The sequence below is a fragment of the Oryctolagus cuniculus genome, chromosome 16, assembly GCF_051225735.1.
Source record: "Oryctolagus cuniculus isolate XC-2025 breed Fujian yellow rabbit chromosome 16, ASM5122573v1, whole genome shotgun sequence".
Classification (NCBI taxonomy): Eukaryota; Metazoa; Chordata; class Mammalia; order Lagomorpha; family Leporidae; genus Oryctolagus; species Oryctolagus cuniculus.
Genome location: NC_142882.1, coordinates 64214733 through 64232290, shown reverse-complemented (window position 1 = coordinate 64232290; position 17558 = coordinate 64214733). Strand labels below are relative to the sequence as shown.

Sequence of the window (17558 nt, the reverse complement as noted above, 5' to 3'; positions counted from 1 at the left end):
CAATTTTCATTCAATGAGTATTGGCAAATATATGTATTTATGCAACCATCACCATAGTTAAAAAAATAAAAAGACAACAAGAAGTTTCCTTATGCTTCTTTGCAAAGTCCACCTGTCCCACCCTTGACAACCACTGATGTGCTTTCTGTTAATATAATTTTTCTTCTTCTAGACTTTTCTATAAATGAAATTGTAGAGTATGTGTTCTTTCATATCCAACTTCACTTATTTAGCCTATGGATTGGCAAACTTTCTGTAGAGATTCAGTCAGTAAATATTTCAGGCTTTTGGGCTACATGGTCTTTGTTAAAACTCCTCAGCTCTGCTGTCTGTAGTGGGAAAGGTCTTAGGCAATACTGTAGGGGCAGAAAGGTGTGATACCTTTCCTCACCTTTCCTCAGGGTTGCAGCCATATTCCTATCAAACAAAAGGTAGGTTGATAAGAGAAAGGCATAAAAATGTTAGGTAATCAAAGTTTATATGACACAAGAGCTTTCAGAAATGAGTGTCCAAAGACTCAGGGGAACTATTTTTATGCTTAAGTGCCATGAAAAATGGACACCTGTGTAGCAATGTGATTGGACAGCAAGAGTATCATCTCATGGTAGCAGACTGCTCAGATTCCTCTTGGCCTCTCTGTGTAGCATTTCTTCCTCCAAGTTACAGGGCAGGAACCCTCTGGAATGAAGGTCTTCAAGAGAGAAAGAAAAGTAACCTTTCTACATTTTATGTCTGGCCTTGGGGGAAAGCAGGTCTAGTTTCTATGACCAGCTTAGAGAAGAATTTGTTTTCTATGACTTGCTTCAGGGTAGTAAAGACGCAGGAAACAGGAAGATGGGAGGAGGTCAGAGGGAGAGACTTTGCTTTTGAAGCCTTCCAATACACTTTAATCCAAATTGCTCAGCATGCCAAAATGCCAAACTTTAGGGTATTTTTTTCTGAGCCCTACACTATGGAACTGAATGGATGTAGCTTTGTTCTGATAAAACTTTGTTTACAAAAATGGACAGAGGGCTGGATTAAGCCCATGGGCTGAAGGGTGCTACCCTTGACTTGGTACCTTGCGCCTGAGGTTCACTTCTGTTGTTATGTGTATCAGTTGTTCATTTTTTTTTTTATTGCTGAGTAGTTTTTCCACCATATGGATGATATTCCTTAATTTTTTATCCATTCATCAGTCAATGAGCATTTGAGTTGTTTTCTACTTTTTGGCTTTTATAAATGAAACTGTAATGATCATTCACATACAAATCTTTGTGTAGACATATGTTTTCACTTCTGTTAAGTAAATATCTAGGAGTAGAATTTTTGTATCATATCACAAATGTATATTTAATATTTTTCAAGCTCACTAAACTGTTTTTAAAGGAATCTTTTATTTTCACCATCAATGTATGAGAATTCTAATTGGCCTAAGTTCTTGCTGTTGTACTGTGTATACTGAGTAAATATTGTGTCTAGTGTCTAGTGTCTGATTTTTTAATGCTACTTTTTACATGACTGGTTATTTTATCTTATAGTTTGTTATAAATGAATCAAATCAAATTAATCGATCTTAGCCAGGTCAAAGTCAGGAGCCAAGAACTCAATTCAGGTCTCCCATGTTTGTGGCGGGAGCCCAGCTACTTGAATCATCACCCACTGTCTCCCATGGTGCTGCCTCCCAGCAAGCTGGAGGCTGGAATCAGGAGCCAGAGCTGAATTCTGATGTGGGATGCAGCATGTATCCTAGTGGATGTCTTAACCTCTGTGCCAACTGCCAACTCTCAATTTCCTATTCGTAACCCTTAAGCTTATTTATAAAATTTTCCTGTTGAAAACAATGCAGTCACCATTTTTGTAGATAGTGGTAACTGTTTTACTTAATGATAAGAGTGTAGGGTCCAATCATTCTTTACTCTTTGTAGCTAACTTAAAAACACATAGACATAGTTGGTTGATCCTATTTCTGAGTAGGTGGTCTCATTACCAAGGCATACCTACAGGCAGGTCCTAGATTTTTCTCCCAAAAGTTATTTGTGTCCATCGGACCCCTAGAATTTTAGGCTTTGTATGTATGGCTGAACTAATTTTTTCCTGGAAAACCTTTAAGTAGATATTTGAAATATGAACCTTAGTTTTCGTTTTTTAGACTCTGAGTCTAGTTTTATGAATCTCCATTTTCTGCAGTTTAACTTCCCGGTGAACTCTCTTGTACCTGAGTGAATTGATTTGCTATTTAGGTTCTTTGGCATAATAAACTCATTAAATGCTGAGACCTGCTACCAAAAAGTGGTTATTTCAGTTTTGAGTACTTTTTCTGAGGCTGTGCTCTGACAGAGCTAGATGTCAATTAAGATTATTCCTTGTTAGTAGAAATGAAATCATGTCATTTGCTTATAAAAGAATCTCTCTGTTCTTTCTTTTGGAGGTGGAAGGTTGTATTCAACTCACACAAAGGTTTATACATTCATTAAGTGGAAAGGTAGAAAGATAGAAGTCATGAGGAGATCCCTGTTGTACCACATCGGAAATTATGGTCCAAGCTTTGGGGTATTTTTCCTGCAGAGCTGTCTCTCAGAGTAGTGTTAAGTTGCAGGTTCTTCCATAGCATTAAGCAGTTGGTCTTTGTTGAGCCTGAAAATCTCAGATAGTAACTGAGTCCTGTCCAGAGTTAACGTAGAAGCGAGTTTACTATGCTGCGGTTAGTAGTGGGTAAGTACTGGTAGGAAAGTAACAGAATCAATACTGGGGATATCTTACAGCCTTCTTTCTTCTTGTGAGCCATATTGGGTGGCAAAGCCTGGATTTGCCATTACACAGTCAAGGCTAATATTTGCTGGCTTTCATTCCAGCCAGGCACTGCTGTAATCATTGTGTGTACTGAGGTCAGATGAGGCTTAGTGTAATATTCAGAGCACAGACTTTGGACTGGTAGGTTGCTGACTAGCCAAGTCAGTGGCTTGTGTCCTCAGGGACTGTGATTCCTCATTTTGGAAAGGGAGCTAGGACAGCACCTGCGGTATAGGGCCATGGTGAGCACTGAATGAGTTAATACAGAAACTGTTGAATGGGTGCTTGCTGCATAGTAAGCTATTTTATGTAGCTGCTATCATCCTCATCTTTGTACTCATCCTAACGAACCTCTGAAATAGGTCCTGTGGTTTCCTCTGTCTTACCATTGAGGGGGCTGAGGCTCAGAGGAGAGTTTTTCCAAGGCCACAAAGCTAAGAGGCAGTAAATCTAGGATCAGAACATGAACAGTCTGAGCCCTGTCTCTGGCTGTAGCTCTGTTCTCTTCTGCCTTCTCACTTTTTAATAAAGAAATAGCCATGCATTTTAGATGCAATCTGCGGTAAAGCAGCTGGGTCTGCAAGGAAGAGGTGAGTGAGAGTGGCTCTTCTACTAATGGCCCGGATTTTACCACCTGTTCCTCCAGATGAGTCTGTGCACACATTGACATGACTCTGGGCAGCAAACAGGCTGGGGGTCCATCTTCTGTTTGAATTCATCCTATCTCAGCTAAAGACAGCACCATCTGTCCTCTTACAGGTGCCAAAATCAAGAGCTACCCTTGACTGCAGGTTGTTGCTCTTCCCCTATTATCAACGCCATTGGATCTTTATGTTTTAAATAACCTGTAAATCCATCACCTTCTCCATGTCCAGGGCCATCCCAGCCCAGGCCACTGTCAGCATTTGCTTTCTTTCTAACCTACATGTGTCCATCCTGTCCATCCTTGCCCCATTCCTGTATGTTCTTCCTGTAGAGAGAAGTAAAGTGCAAATCCTGCCATCTTATGCCATGGCTTAAATCAAGGTCTGCTTTCATTTTGAATTTGAGTCTGTCTGCCTCTAAAACCTGTTCTCTTTCTTTTGCCATCTTCCCTCCATGAACTTTGTAGGCGTTGACCTTGTTTTGAAAGGCTGAGAAAAGAAAGATTCTTAGGTGTCTAGTGGAATCCAATTTTCTTTGACCTCACTCATCAAATTCATGCCTCAGAGAATTAGGTCCCAGAATCTGCCCCCAGGACCAGATCTGTCAGTGGAACTCAAGTGTTCCACACAGATATATAGTACCTGATAATTTTTCTAGGTAGGGCGAAATATATTAATAATATAATAAGATGCATTTTCTAATTTTTGTTCAGTTTACCTCATCAGTCAAGCTTCTGGGTGTGTTTATATTGTCATCAGTTTGTATTTTTCACGCAGAATCCTGATCGAAGTAGATATTCACAAGCTGATTTCTATGCTTGATAAAACTGAATGCAGATAAAAGGGATTCTAAATAATTGCCATCCTGCTAATGGCGGATAGAAGAGACACCAAAGTAAATTTTCAAAGGTCCTAGATTAGCAAACAGCCCACAGGGAGTTGGAAGTTCCTCTATCTGTTTTCCTCTTAAAGCGTTTCATCTGATCACTTCCTGGAGAGTGCAGACAGGTTGTGGGGCAGCTCTGCCCAGGCCAAAGTGAGGGAAAATGAGCATTGAGGAATAAAGCCATCTAGAGTGTCATCCTTGGGACGATGGTTATAAGCAGATCTGATCTGCAACCTCAGGATGGAATTAATGATATCAGCTTCCAGAACAGAACTACAGCCCAAATATGTGCCTGCAGCTGTCATTTAGCACCTCCAGGCTTCACTGAACGGGGTCAGGCATTCCTGGCTTCACCTACATGTCTACTGACGAGCAAGCCTTTTGTCGGGAAGCATCCTGCATGGGAGCCACTGGAGCCGCTGTCATCCAGATTGTGTGAAAAGCTCTTCAAAGTGTGGCAAATGGCCATGCTGATAGCATGTGCCCTAACAGTATTTTGCTTATAAACAAATTCCAGAAAACTTGTGGGAGAACTCTGATAAAAACAAAGTGCCCGGAGTTCTGACAGAGCAATCCAAGGTAAAAGAAGCAAAAAGGAAACATTGTGGCTTTTTTTGGAATGTGGATTTGTGCCTCTTAACCAGAGGGAGAAAATGCAGTTGCCCCTCCATATCTATGTGGGCTTGGTTCCAGGATACCCACAGATAACCAAAATCCATGGACCCTCAAATCCTTTATATACAGTGGTCTAGAATTTGCAAAGAACCCACACATATCTTCCCATATACCTTAAATAATTTCTGGTTTACTTTAATACCTAATAGTACAATGTAAATGATACGTAGATAATTGTTATACAGCATTCTTTTTTTTTTTAAACATTTTAATGTGTTTGAAAGGCAGAAGCACAGAGTGAGAGACAAAGAGATATCCCATAATCAATCCCGAAAATGCCCACTACAGCCAAAGCCAGAAGCTAAGAACCCCATCTGGGTCTTTCCATTGGTAGCAGGATCCCAAATACTTGAGCCTTCACCTGCTGCCATCTGAGGTGTGCATAGCAGAAAGCTGGAATTGGAAGCATAGCCAGGACTTGAACCCTGGCACTCTGATAAGGGATCCAAGTGGTGTCTTAACTACTGTGCCAAATGTCTGCTCCTATTTTTATTTTTTGAAAATTGTAGTTATTTTCTGCTTATTTGAAGGGCAGAGTGACAGAGAATAGGAGCAAGAGACAGAGACAGAGACATCTTACATACACTGGTTTACTCCCTAATTGCCTGAAACAGTTGAGACTGGATCAAACAAAAGCCAGGAGCCAGGAACTCCATCTCCCAGGTGGATGACAGGGACCCATACTTGAGCTATCATTTGCTGCCTCCTGGGGTGTTCATTAATAGGAAGCTGGGCTCTGTGTGGAGGCAGAACTCAATTCTGGGCACTCTGATATGAGACGTGAGTGGCCAAAGCATTGGCTTCACCTGTTGTTGCCCTATAATGCCCCCATCCCTTTTCTAAGTATTTTTGAGCCATGCAAGTTGAATCCTTGAATGTAAAACCTATAAATATAGAAGGCTAATGGTTATCTAAAACACTGAAAATGGGGAAATGAACACTGAACATTCTTCTATTTAGAGCCATGATAAGACACACTCTATGTATAGGTGGAGCTGAGTAATCCCCATGTCTTAAGCCTCCCCTAACATCACAGCTTGTGGGGAGCAGCTGGGCTCTGATCTGTTGAGACATGCTCATCAGGCCCCAAGTAGGTTATGCCTACCCTCTGTCTACTTGCTGGGAGATCTGTCTCTTAGTCCGAAAAGAACAGATGTCATTTTGTAAGGCTAGAAGGACGTACAATTGGGGAAGTTACACAGTAACCATGGGGGCAAGTTCCCCTTTGTGGAGAAGCACCCCTTGAGTCCTTTTTGAAGGACTCCGCTGCCTTGTAACTTGGGACAACATCCACTTCTGCTTGAGGAGAAAGGGTTCAGAACCAGTTGAGTCTTGAACACCTCCCTATACCAGCAAACTTTCCTGGGAGGGCTAGGCCTGTGTTTGGGAGATGAAGGAGTGTCTTGTGTTCCATCAGGGTATCTGCTCAGGCTGTTCTCTGTGATCCTCTGTTCTTGTAATGCACGGAAATCCCCCCAGAATCTTACCCCTGACTCTCCTCCTCCAATTTCTCAGTTTAGCCATGCACATTAAACTTTCTGCACATCCTATAAACCCCAGAACAAAAATCTCTAAATCTGAGCAGTCCTCTCTGGACTTCTAAGAGAAGTTATCATTTCTTGTGTCATAAAAGTCTGCCCAATTCTGCATTCCCATGCGGTGGGGCTTCTGCGTCTCATGAAATGTGTATCCCTAGTTTCATTCATCCAGGTACCCTGCATGTGTGAATGAGAGCAAGGGCAGGCCCTTCAGAATTCCTCTTCATAGCAGTCCTATGAAGAAGGCACTGTAGGGGTGGAAAGGAGCGCCACCCCCCCCCCCCATAAAGGTCACAGCCAACAGTCCTCTCACAAAAGGTAGATTAACAAGGGAAGCATAACAAGTTTGTCTAATTGAAGTTTGCATGACGCTGGAGCCTTCAAAAGTAAAGACCGAGAGGTCCAAGAAAACCTTCCTATTTGTATGCTTAGGTCTGATGAAGAATGGGCAGCTATGCAGGAATGAGACTGGAGTTTAATCTGATAGTAACGGGCTGAGTGGGATCACGCAGCAGGGCCTGTCTGGTTGGATTCTTTTTGACCTCTATCTGTAGCATTCTTTTCTCTTGGGCATGGGGCAGAACTTTCTGGAATGAGCATCTTATGACCTATCAGACACTGGAGATCAGAGGATTTCTTTATGATGGTGGAATACTGGAGCAATAGTGGTAGGCTTTATGGCTGACTTGGGGGAAGGGAAGGTCCCATATCTATGGCCTGCCTTGGGGAGAAAGGAGAAGGCAGGAGAAAGGGCAGTAGACAGAAAGAGATTACTTCAGACACCCTTCCAGCGCCCTCCAGTTCAAAGTTCTCAATATGCAAAAATACCATCTTTTGGGGTATTGTTTTCTGAACCCACTGCACTGCTGACGTTCCATTTTTACAGACAAGGATGTGGAGGGTCAGACATGGTGTATAAGCTGTCCAAAATCTCAGAGCTTTGGACCTTAACATCCAGTCAACCTGCGACCCCACCCCCCACCCCGAACCCTCACATTTTTAAGCCTGTGCTCTTCTGGGGAATGAAACCCAAAGGACCTGAGGGGAGGAGGAAAAGTGAGGCTAATGCCACTCCATGCAATGTGTCTGGCCATCCAGCATCATGCCTGACTGTGCCCGGGGACAAATTCTGTGTGTGCAGGTTGTCAGGTGGAGGCACATCACAGCACTCCATGTTCTGCATAGGCCCTCGCTGGTAATCTGATGCAATCAGAGTTTCCCAGGATGGCTGTTGCTACAGAGAGGCGGAGAGAGAAGTTTCGCATATTGTTTTTTTGATCAGCAGGTTTGGAAACTTTGAGTGTTTGGCTCACAGGATGGTGGAATCACTCCAGCATTTCCTGTGGCCTCCAGTCTGGGTTCTATGATAGGGAACTGGGCCTGGGCTCTGCCTCCTCCGCTGGGGAATGTCTGTACACATCCCTGAGTGACGGGGCTTGCTGGGAGGAGGGGAGCACTCACTGGCATTACAACAGCTGAAAAGGAATTTGAAAAGCAAATATCCAAAAACCAGAACCAGGGCGGAAGTGTGTGCATTAGTTTGCAAAATAATGAACTTTGCAGCTGAAATGCTGATTCCCCAAGTGGAGAGAGCTTGCAGGGAAGGGAAGAGGACTAGCAGCCCAGCGTGGGGCTCATCCTGTTTTTGACAGAATTTCTCCAGGAGGAAAAGGAATCTGCAATCAGCCCTGCTCTCACCTCTGAGTGGCTCTGCTTCTATTTCTGTCCAATGAGACAAATGAATAGTTGCTACTTGAAGAAATGCCTGAAGGTTTTTGGGTGAGGAATCGTGGATTTTAAAAATGCATCATTGGCGTGAATAACTCTTCACAACCTTTTTTAATCTCTCAGTTTGCATTTGAGGAAAAAGTGATGTATGCGTTCATTCATTTACTTGTCTGAAAAATACTGAGCAGTTCTTGGCTGTGTCATCTGCTCAGGACTGGAACTACAGAGATGAATAAGATGTGATTGCTACCCTTGGGACCTCACAGAAGCTCTCGGGATAAGGTGTGGAAAAGAGATCTGGTAGGTCATTGTAGGATCGCAGCAATCCCTGCCAGATTCTGGCGATGTTTCTGGCTTGGGAGGCTCTGGGGTCAGGGAAATTGCTCAGAGGTTGGCTTTGAAGTCTTGGTGGGAGTTTTGGAATCAGACTCAGAGGAGAAGAAAGGCCGTTTGAGATAGAGGGGGCATTGTGAACAATGAACACGACATGACATGCTCAGTTACTGGCAATCCATTTGCTGAGAAAAGAGATAGCTAACTTTTGTTGTAGGACCCCAAAAGCGGTGTCCTCTTGTGACGACCCCAGAAACACAGACTCCAGACCAGACGATGCAATAGAGCAGGAGGTAATTTTTATTTCATTTGCGCAAATGGGCCCCCTGCTGCTGCAAGCAGCAAGCAAGCGAGAGGAGCCCCGAGCAGCTATCTCACACAGCTTTTAAGGGGCAAAACCACAAAATTAACATACCATAGGGTGGCGTAAGTTTATTGGGTAACTACAAGGGGAGGAGGTCGTCGAGGAGGAGGAGAGAACAGAAACCGGGGCTATGTGCCCTACGTGTCTAAGCTTGGACAAGGGGAGGGGGTCCTTGAAGAGCAGAAAGGGGTGGCTACGTGCCCTACGTGTCTCGCAGTTTCTTTGTTAAGCTTGAACAAGCACAGGGGAGGGGGCTTATGTGCATACCAGGATGTTCTGCCGCCCTTATCTCTGGGTAGTAGCCCTTATCTCTGGGTAGTAGCCCTTATCTCTGGCTAGTAGCTATCTGCTTTCTCTGTGAACTTAGTTTACTCCCCATTTCCCAGGACTGTTTTATTAAGGCCATTTTATGGCGGCTCTCGGCCGCTCCTTTCATTCCCCCATTTTCTCTTTGAACTAATTTTAATCCTAAAATTGTGTGCCATTAATGAGGGGTTTCAATACGGTCACTGGTGGCCAGGGCTTGATACTGTTGCGTGAGGACTAATGCCAATGATCAGCAAGCCAGGCCTTAGCATGTGGGCCCATGGCCAGCCATGGGTCCCCACATCTCCTCCTTTTTTTTTTTTAAATTGAGAATGGCCTCTGTCTTAGGTTGCCCTCAGTCATCTCTGTCCTTACCCGTCATCGGTAACTCTGGCAGCTTGGCCTAGAGCCCTGTCTTAGGTTGGTACAGGATGCTGAGCGTCTTACCCGTCTTTGAGTACCATTCCAGCCCAACATTAGGTGAGAGATGAAACATACAGCCAAATATCAATTATTTTGATTACAAAGGAGGCTTGGTACGAAGTTTTAAATGATGAATCTCAGTCCATTCATACTATAGGGAAGTCAGCATAAAATGCAGAACACACGGAAGACATCCCATACAAAGTAGGAAAAGCAGTAGCAGTCCAGCCAACATTAATAACCAATGAATCCATTGAAACCCTTCAAATGAATAGTGGGTTAGTAATAAACATATGTTGCATTTTACTCTTAAGTTTATCAATAACAGACTCTATATATGGCACATTGTTAGTAATGTTAAAATAACATCCCCCAGGTACAGATTTAATTTTTTTCTACCACTATCTAGCAGTTTGACTCCAAAGGGCAGCATTTTCTTTTTTCCAATTTACATTTATCCTGTACTTATTTTTCCAATTGCTTACACATGCATCAGTATGCAGATAACAAAATCCATTCTCACCTCCCCAAAGCCTATAGTTCATCCCCCTTTTCCACCGGCACTGATAGCAAAACCTCAATAACTTGTAGAGGCTGTGCACTCTGTAACTTGCCATCCCAATTCTCACTCGATTCTGAGCAGAGAGCCCATTCCTTCACCAAAGAGGCGAACTGAAGGTCTTTCCAGCCAGGAACATCACAGGTTACACATGCAACTTCAGTTTTTCTTTTAAAGAAAGGCATTGCTTTGCATACTTGCGGATCCTGCCAACTATGCCAATTTGTGACAGTAAATTACTTTTCAGCTGTCTGCTGTGCACAGACTTAGTTACTTTTAGTTTAATCCACAAGAAATACACTGCAAGCCTTGTAGTGCACACTAAAATTATTTACAGGAAAGATGGTAAAGGAGCATAGATTAACAGAATGTTGCAATAAACATGGCTCCATTGCTTTAATGATACTATAGCAAGATGGTCCACTGATCCCTGTAGGGAGGGCCTGAGGCTGGCCCCGCTTCCAGTTTCCTGAACTCTGTTTTTTAATGAATTACCTTCTTTATCAGTTTTGGAGTGACATTTATTGTCCCAATGCCTTCCCCTTTAGCACTGGAAGCAAATCCCAGGAAGAGCCTTATTTTGATTTTTGACTTTTGGACAATTTTTGTACATGTCCCTACTGCCCACATTTATAGCACCCTCATTTATCAGGCATAGCCCTCCTTGATGATTTTTGTAATGACATACCAAGCAGAGCGTCAGGTCCTGAATGTCCTGTTATTAATCCATTTTGTTAATTTCTCATTAAAGGGACTGTCACAGAACACCTCAATCACAGTAGCCAATTGATCATGTAATCATTACGGGCACATTTAATATTCAGCTTGACTACGTGTTCCCCCAGGATGAAACAGCAGCAACAGAGGCTTGCTCCGGCTCCCCCAAGGACAAGGGTGGCTCATTGCCAAGATGTTAGGCAAGCAGTGCGTCCCATCTCGGGTCTTGGCCAGAGAGCCGAGACATGAAGCATGCCCACCTATTTATCAGAAAACATTCCTTTATCCTCCTCCCCGGGAACTGGCCAGGCTCCCAAGGAGCAGGAGAAGGTCATTCAGCAGCAAAGTTTCTTGGTTACCAGAGCCAAATCTAGGTACAAGCCTCTCCATTCCAAAAATTTGTCCTTACATTTGGCCCTAGAGTTGCATTGAGAAGTAGACATAATTAACACATCATAAGAATACAATACACATTTTTCATACAAGTATACATCTAGCAATCAAACACAACAATAAAAACAGATGGGGGAGACAGTGAGAGATAAAGGACAACAAAAACAGCGACACACAGAACACAAATCACAAGCCACACGGCAACAGACCGAGACAAAACCGAAACTATCAGAAGGGAGCGGCCATCTGGCCAGGCTCTCCCCTGGAAGAAGGGAAATTCCCTCTTTCCCTCCTTCCCAGACCACCACTGGAGCGTCCTCCAGGGTTGAACCAGGGGTCTCAGGACACGTCTGTCTCCCCCACTGGTCCAGTCAATACTGAGCCTGTACAGGCGCCCCAGGACGGATTCCACGTCGCCCTGGCAGACAAAGACAAACAGTACAAACCGCCCCAGGACGGATTCCACGTCGCCCTGGCAGACAAAGACAAACAGTACAAACCACAATTACAATAACACACAAGTAAGCAAACTTACCTCCGTCAGGCCGATGGAGTGTGGGAGTCTGGGGTCCCCCAAATCCCGGACGAGCCCCCAAATGTAGGACCCCAAAAGCGGTGTCCTCTTGTGACGACCCCAGAAACACAGACTCCAGACCAGACGATGCAATAGAGCAGGAGGTAATTTTTATTTCATTTGCGCAAATGGGCCCCCTGCTGCTGCAAGCAGCAAGCAAGCGAGAGGAGCCCCGAGCAGCTATCTCACACAGCTTTTAAGGGGCAAAACCACAAAATTAACATACCATAGGGTGGCGTAAGTTTATTGGGTAACTACAAGGGGAGGAGGTCGTCGAGGAGGAGGAGAGAACAGAAACCGGGGCTATGTGCCCTACGTGTCTAAGCTTGGACAAGGGGAGGGGGTCCTTGAAGAGCAGAAAGGGGTGGCTACGTGCCCTACGTGTCTCGCAGTTTCTTTGTTAAGCTTGAACAAGCACAGGGGAGGGGGCTTATGTGCATACCAGGATGTTCTGCCGCCCTTATCTCTGGGTAGTAGCCCTTATCTCTGGGTAGTAGCCCTTATCTCTGGCTAGTAGCTATCTGCTTTCTCTGTGAACTTAGTTTACTCCCCATTTCCCAGGACTGTTTTATTAAGGCCATTTTTTTTTATGGCGGCTCTTGGCTCCTTTCATTGTCACATGTTCTCTCCATCATCACTCAGAGCATGGCACCCTTGGAGAATAATGCTGACCTTGCTAGTCTGGGGCCTGCCTTCTATAAACAGTGCTAGCAGCAAGCCCTGCACGTGGACAGTTGAGTAACATCGGGACAAACAATCTGCTGTGTCTGCCCTGATTGCATGTACATGGGGGTGAGAGGGTGGGGAGCAAGGGAGGACGTGGTTGGGAAGATGCACTGGTGGCACTTGGAGGCAGGCTGTGAAAGATTTATAAGCAATGGGTCCCAAGTCATTATCCACAGGTTTAATGTGGAGAGTGAGGTGTTCACGTTCAAGTGATCACAACTACGTGTATTTCTTTCTTTTACTGTTTATGTTCTGTTAATTTCTACAATCATAGCTGTGCTTAAATGCTTATGTGAACTGGAAAGAGTTACTCCATAGAGTTGGACTGCTTTCCTACAATTCCAGGATACAGGTGATGATAATTCAATATGGTTCTAAAGGAATGACTTTTCTCTGCCACTTTCCATTGCATTTCTGGCCAAGACTATTCGGCTGTTCCTTTTTTTCCTGAGATGCAGAGAAGGCACACAGCCTCAAAGCATCATTTCCAGGAGAAACTAGTGCCACGGAGTATTCCGTGCAAAAACAAAGCAAAACAAAACAGCCTCTGGAGAGATACATTTGAAAAACATTATAAATTGCATATGGAGATTTCACAGCATACATGCAGCTACATTCAAGGCCCTGAGAAGTCCTGACAAAAAAGAACCCTTTCTCAGAGAAGGCTAGAGGGAATACAAACAAGGGCTGTGGAATCAGATAGGCGTGCCTTGCATTCAGATTGGGCTCGGTTTGTGGATGGGAGATGGTCTGCACGTAACCTAGTATCTGCGCATCTTGCTTTCCTTGTCTGGGAAACAGGCTATAACAGTATGTCTTCCATACTATTGTCATGAAAAATACACAGCACGTGAACTTGTTATTTGTACCTCTCATTCCAGATTCAGTGTTTTCCAGGAGACTTGCCTCTATTTTGCATTGCACTGATTAATATCTCAGAGAAGTGGTGTTGTGTGGGCAGTGCTGGAGTGAGACGAATTCCCTAAATCCATGTGTGTCTCCTGTTAGCTGTCCCAGAGAGGAAAGGGCAACAGACATAAGAACTCTGGAACAGGAGAGCAAAGATTGTTCTCACTTGGCTGCAAGGTTGGATTAGGCGGCTTCAGTGTGTGTTTTGTGTGCCAGTCATCCAGTGACAAGATTATAACTCGGGGCAGTAAACAGATATGGTAGGGCTGATGTGTTAACAGATTTCGGGCACACAAGTAACAGAATCCCAAGTCACAGTCCTTTAGCAGAATGGGGTATTTATGAGGTTGTATATCTAGGAAACATATTAGGATAGCTCAGAGAATTGAAGGAAGAGGTCAGGGATCAGAGATGTACCCTTTAGACTCTTGTTCTCTTTCCCTCTGTAACACCTGTGCCCTTAGCTGGTCCCTGCTTCTCTTTGCCTCATTCCATCCTGTTGCAGACGGGCCCTCCCCAGGTGGAAGGAACATGGCTGCAGACTCCTTCTTCTGGGGCCTCTGCAGTCAATCTTCAGGAGTCGATTTGCTTGGATCCTGTGTCTGTCCTTTGGACCAGGCACTGGTGTGAGGGAGGAGGGCAGTCATTGGCCCAGTCTGCCATGTGCTGGTTCTTGACCAGTAGCCAGTGGGGAAGGGCCTGCCACTCACAAGAGAGATGGAAAAGCTCTCAGGATGGCCAAAACCTGAAACTGCATATGTTCCCTAGAGCTCTGTGTAAGGAGAAAGCGCTGGAGTAAGATGTGATGGACTTATCCTCAGGCAGTGTCTAGCTAGGCATATTTTCAATTTGAATTCCCTCATCTGTTTTTTTTTTTTTTTTAGCAACTTAAAAAAGTGTTGTGTTTATTCAGCTGATACATGTTTAACATCTATCTCCCCCCCCCCCCTTTTTGCAGTTAAAATATTAATGTTTATGACTGTTAAGGTCCACTTAGTGAAATTTATCTCTATAAATGAGTTCTTTTTATAATTTACTAATTTATTTCAGAGGGAGGGCAAGGGAGAAAGAGAGAGACCTTTCATCCACTGGTTCACTCCTCAAATGGCCACAACAGCCAGGGCCTGGCCAAGCTGAAGCCAGGAGCCAGGAACTCCACTCTGGTCTCTCATGAGTGACAGGAACCCAATTACGTGAGCCGTCCCTGCTGCTTCCCAGAGTTTGCGTCAGCAGGAATCTGGAATCAGGAATGAAAGCCAGGAACCAAAGTCAGGTGTTAGATGTAGGTATCTTTACCTGAGGCCAAGTGCCTGCGGCGGAATGCAGAAGTTTTAAGTTCCTTTGCTTCAAATCATCAGTTGCTTCCTCATAGTTTCTGTCTTTGATGTTGGTTTGTTTCCCAGGGCTGCTGTGAGACGGTGACTTAGAGCGAAGAAATGATTTCCTCAGTTCTTGAGGCTAAAAGACCAAGATCATGAAGTCATTAGGAATTGGTTGCTTCTGGGGCTGTTTTTCTGGCTGATACAAGGAAATATCAGTAGACTCATGGGGGAAAAAAAAGAGTATTATATAAAAACTGTGCATAGATTTCTAGTTGTTTTTTGCATCGTAAACTCACCTTAAATTTCATTTTTCAATGAACACTTTGAAGTCTTTTAATTGGCGGCTGTCTTCTTGCTGTGTCTGCACACATCTTTCTGCTGTTCCTGTCCGCATCCAGGTTGTATCTTAAAACTAAATGTGGACTCCCCAGTCCTGCTGGGTTAGGGCCCACCCTAAAGACCTCATATAACTCTCCAAGTACAGCCACATTCTGATGTACCTGGGGCTAGGACTTCAGCAAAAGAATTTTGGAGGGACATAATGCAACCCATAAGAGGCATCTCCAACCCTTGGAGAGACCTCAGGCACCCTGCGAATATTTAAGATTTAGTATCTTCATTAGTTTGCTGCCGATAATAACAGCTCTCACTCAGGGCTGTAGTGAGGAGTAAGCGACCCAGTGCCCAGGCCAGTGCCTGCTTTCAGCTCCTGCCAAAGCCCCTCTGACATCTGTCCCACAGGCTTCAGGATGATGTGAAAGCATAGATTCCATCATGTTGCAGTTTTCCATTATGTTGCATGCCAACAGTAGTCAATAATACATTTTCCCACCTGGCAAGTAAATGGGCTGAGTTATTACTAAGATTTCCATGGGTAGCTTTTGTCAATAGCATATACATAAAATACATTATTGTGCTTCCACATTTAATTCAGTTGTCTCCTGATTTTTTTCCCCCTAAATGCACCTGCGTTCCATTCTGAATGCATAATGTTCCCTCAGTTCTGAAGCGTTAACCTTCCTCCTTGGCTCTCTGCTGTCCCTAGAATGGCCATCACGTCCTTTATAGATGCAGAATCCAAAAGAGTACTCCCCATATTTGCACCCGTCTGGCCTGACAAGTGTGAGGGGCACATGCCCGACACTCCTGCCCCTACGGCCCTCCCTGACAGACATTGCTTATCTGTAGCACTAATCAAGAGGAGTGGCTGTCACTCCCTGAACCATTTTGAAAAGGGAAGTGAGGGTCAGTGTCATGGGTAGCAGGTTAAGCCACCATCTGTGATGCCGGCATTGCATGTGGGCTCTGGTTCAGGTCCTGGCTGTTCAACTTCCGATCCAAGTCCCTGCTAATGTGCCTGGGAAAACAACAGAAGATGGCCCAGATGTCTGAGTCCCTGTAGCTACATGAGACATTTGGATGGAGTTTCAGACTCCTGGCTTCAGCATGACTCAGCCCTGGCCATTGTAGCCACTGGGGAGTGAACCAGTAAATGGAACATCTTTCTGTCTCTGTTTCTTCTTCTTCTCTCTGTAACTCTCCCTTCAAATAGATAAATACATTTTTTTTAAAAGGGTGGGAGGAGTAAAGACAGGGTTCAACAAGCCTGGATCACCACAGCACCCTGAATAGGGTCAAGCTGACAGTGCCTGTCCCTGTATTTTGGACCTAAGTAGTAGAGTATAGTATTGTGTAGTATAGAGTGTAGTATAGTATTGCCATAGTATCACTGCATTTGGAATAAAAGGATGCAGCACAATGAAGAGAACAAAACTTTCATCCATGCCTGTTGCATGGGTCTTCCAAGGTAGAGTGTACCATGCATGGTGGGAGTGGCATCCTTAAAAGTGTAAGCAAGAGAAGTCCAGCAAAGCTGAGGAGAGTGGATGGGGTGAATGGAAGGCTGCTTTTAGTAGGTGCCGTTCCAAAGAACATTTCTTCTTCTTCATAACTAAGCGAAAAGGGAAATGGTGTTTTCTAACAGGCACCTCTCAACATTTACTTTTTTTTTTTTGAAGATTGATTTATTTATTTGAGAGGCCAAGTTACAGAGAGAAAGGAGTAGTCCATCTGCTGGTTCACTCTCCAAATGGCTGCAATGGCCTGAGCTGGGCCAATCCCAAGCCAGGAGCTTCTTCCCAGTCTCGCACATGGGTACAGGGGCCCAAGTGAGCCATCTTCCACTGCCTTCTCAGGCCATTAGCAGAGAGCTGGATTGGAAGTGGAGCAGCTGGAACACCAGCTTATGGGGTGCAGGTGCCACAGGCAGAGGCTTAACCTATTAACACCACAGCACTGGCCCCACCATTCAACATTTAAAATACAGAACTAGTAGTTCCCTCCCCAAGATCCCCCATGATCATCCTAAACTCATTATCTATCACCAGTGGATAATGATGGTTAGTGGTGTAGAGGATAACTTTTCTGGGGAGAAAAGAAAGGGCAGAGGAATTGGAGTTGAATCATTTTTCCTGCTGTTTGGTGTTTGTCTCCTGTGAATCTGCTCTGGCCTCCCATGGCCCATCTGTCTGGCTCTTTCAGTGCTGTGGGGTTGGGAGTGGCTGGCAGAGTTCACCAGGGCAAGCATGTTAGTTTTCCCAACAGGAAAGGCCTTACAGGCTTGGTTTTGTTCTTGGCCTGCTTGTGGGGTTTATTGTAAAGCACAAAGGCTAGAAATGGGACAAAAGAG

At 44.4% G+C, this 17558-nt stretch overlaps 1 protein-coding gene across 14 annotated transcripts in view; it reads left to right on the top strand.

Annotated features, from left to right (window-relative positions):
- ELMO1 (engulfment and cell motility 1) overlaps positions 1-17558 on the top strand; it is a 574098-nt gene that overhangs the window by 85971 nt on the left and 470569 nt on the right. For 3 of the 14 annotated variants that reach the window (XM_070059728.2, XM_089316116.1, XM_089316111.1), the window contains exon 1: positions 7900-8543. The exons of the other annotated variants lie outside the window; for them this stretch is intronic. The gene's annotated coding sequence lies outside the window, so the exon portion shown is untranslated. Of the gene's footprint in view, positions 1-7899; positions 8544-17558 lie in introns of those variants that run through there. 14 annotated transcript variants of the gene reach the window in all.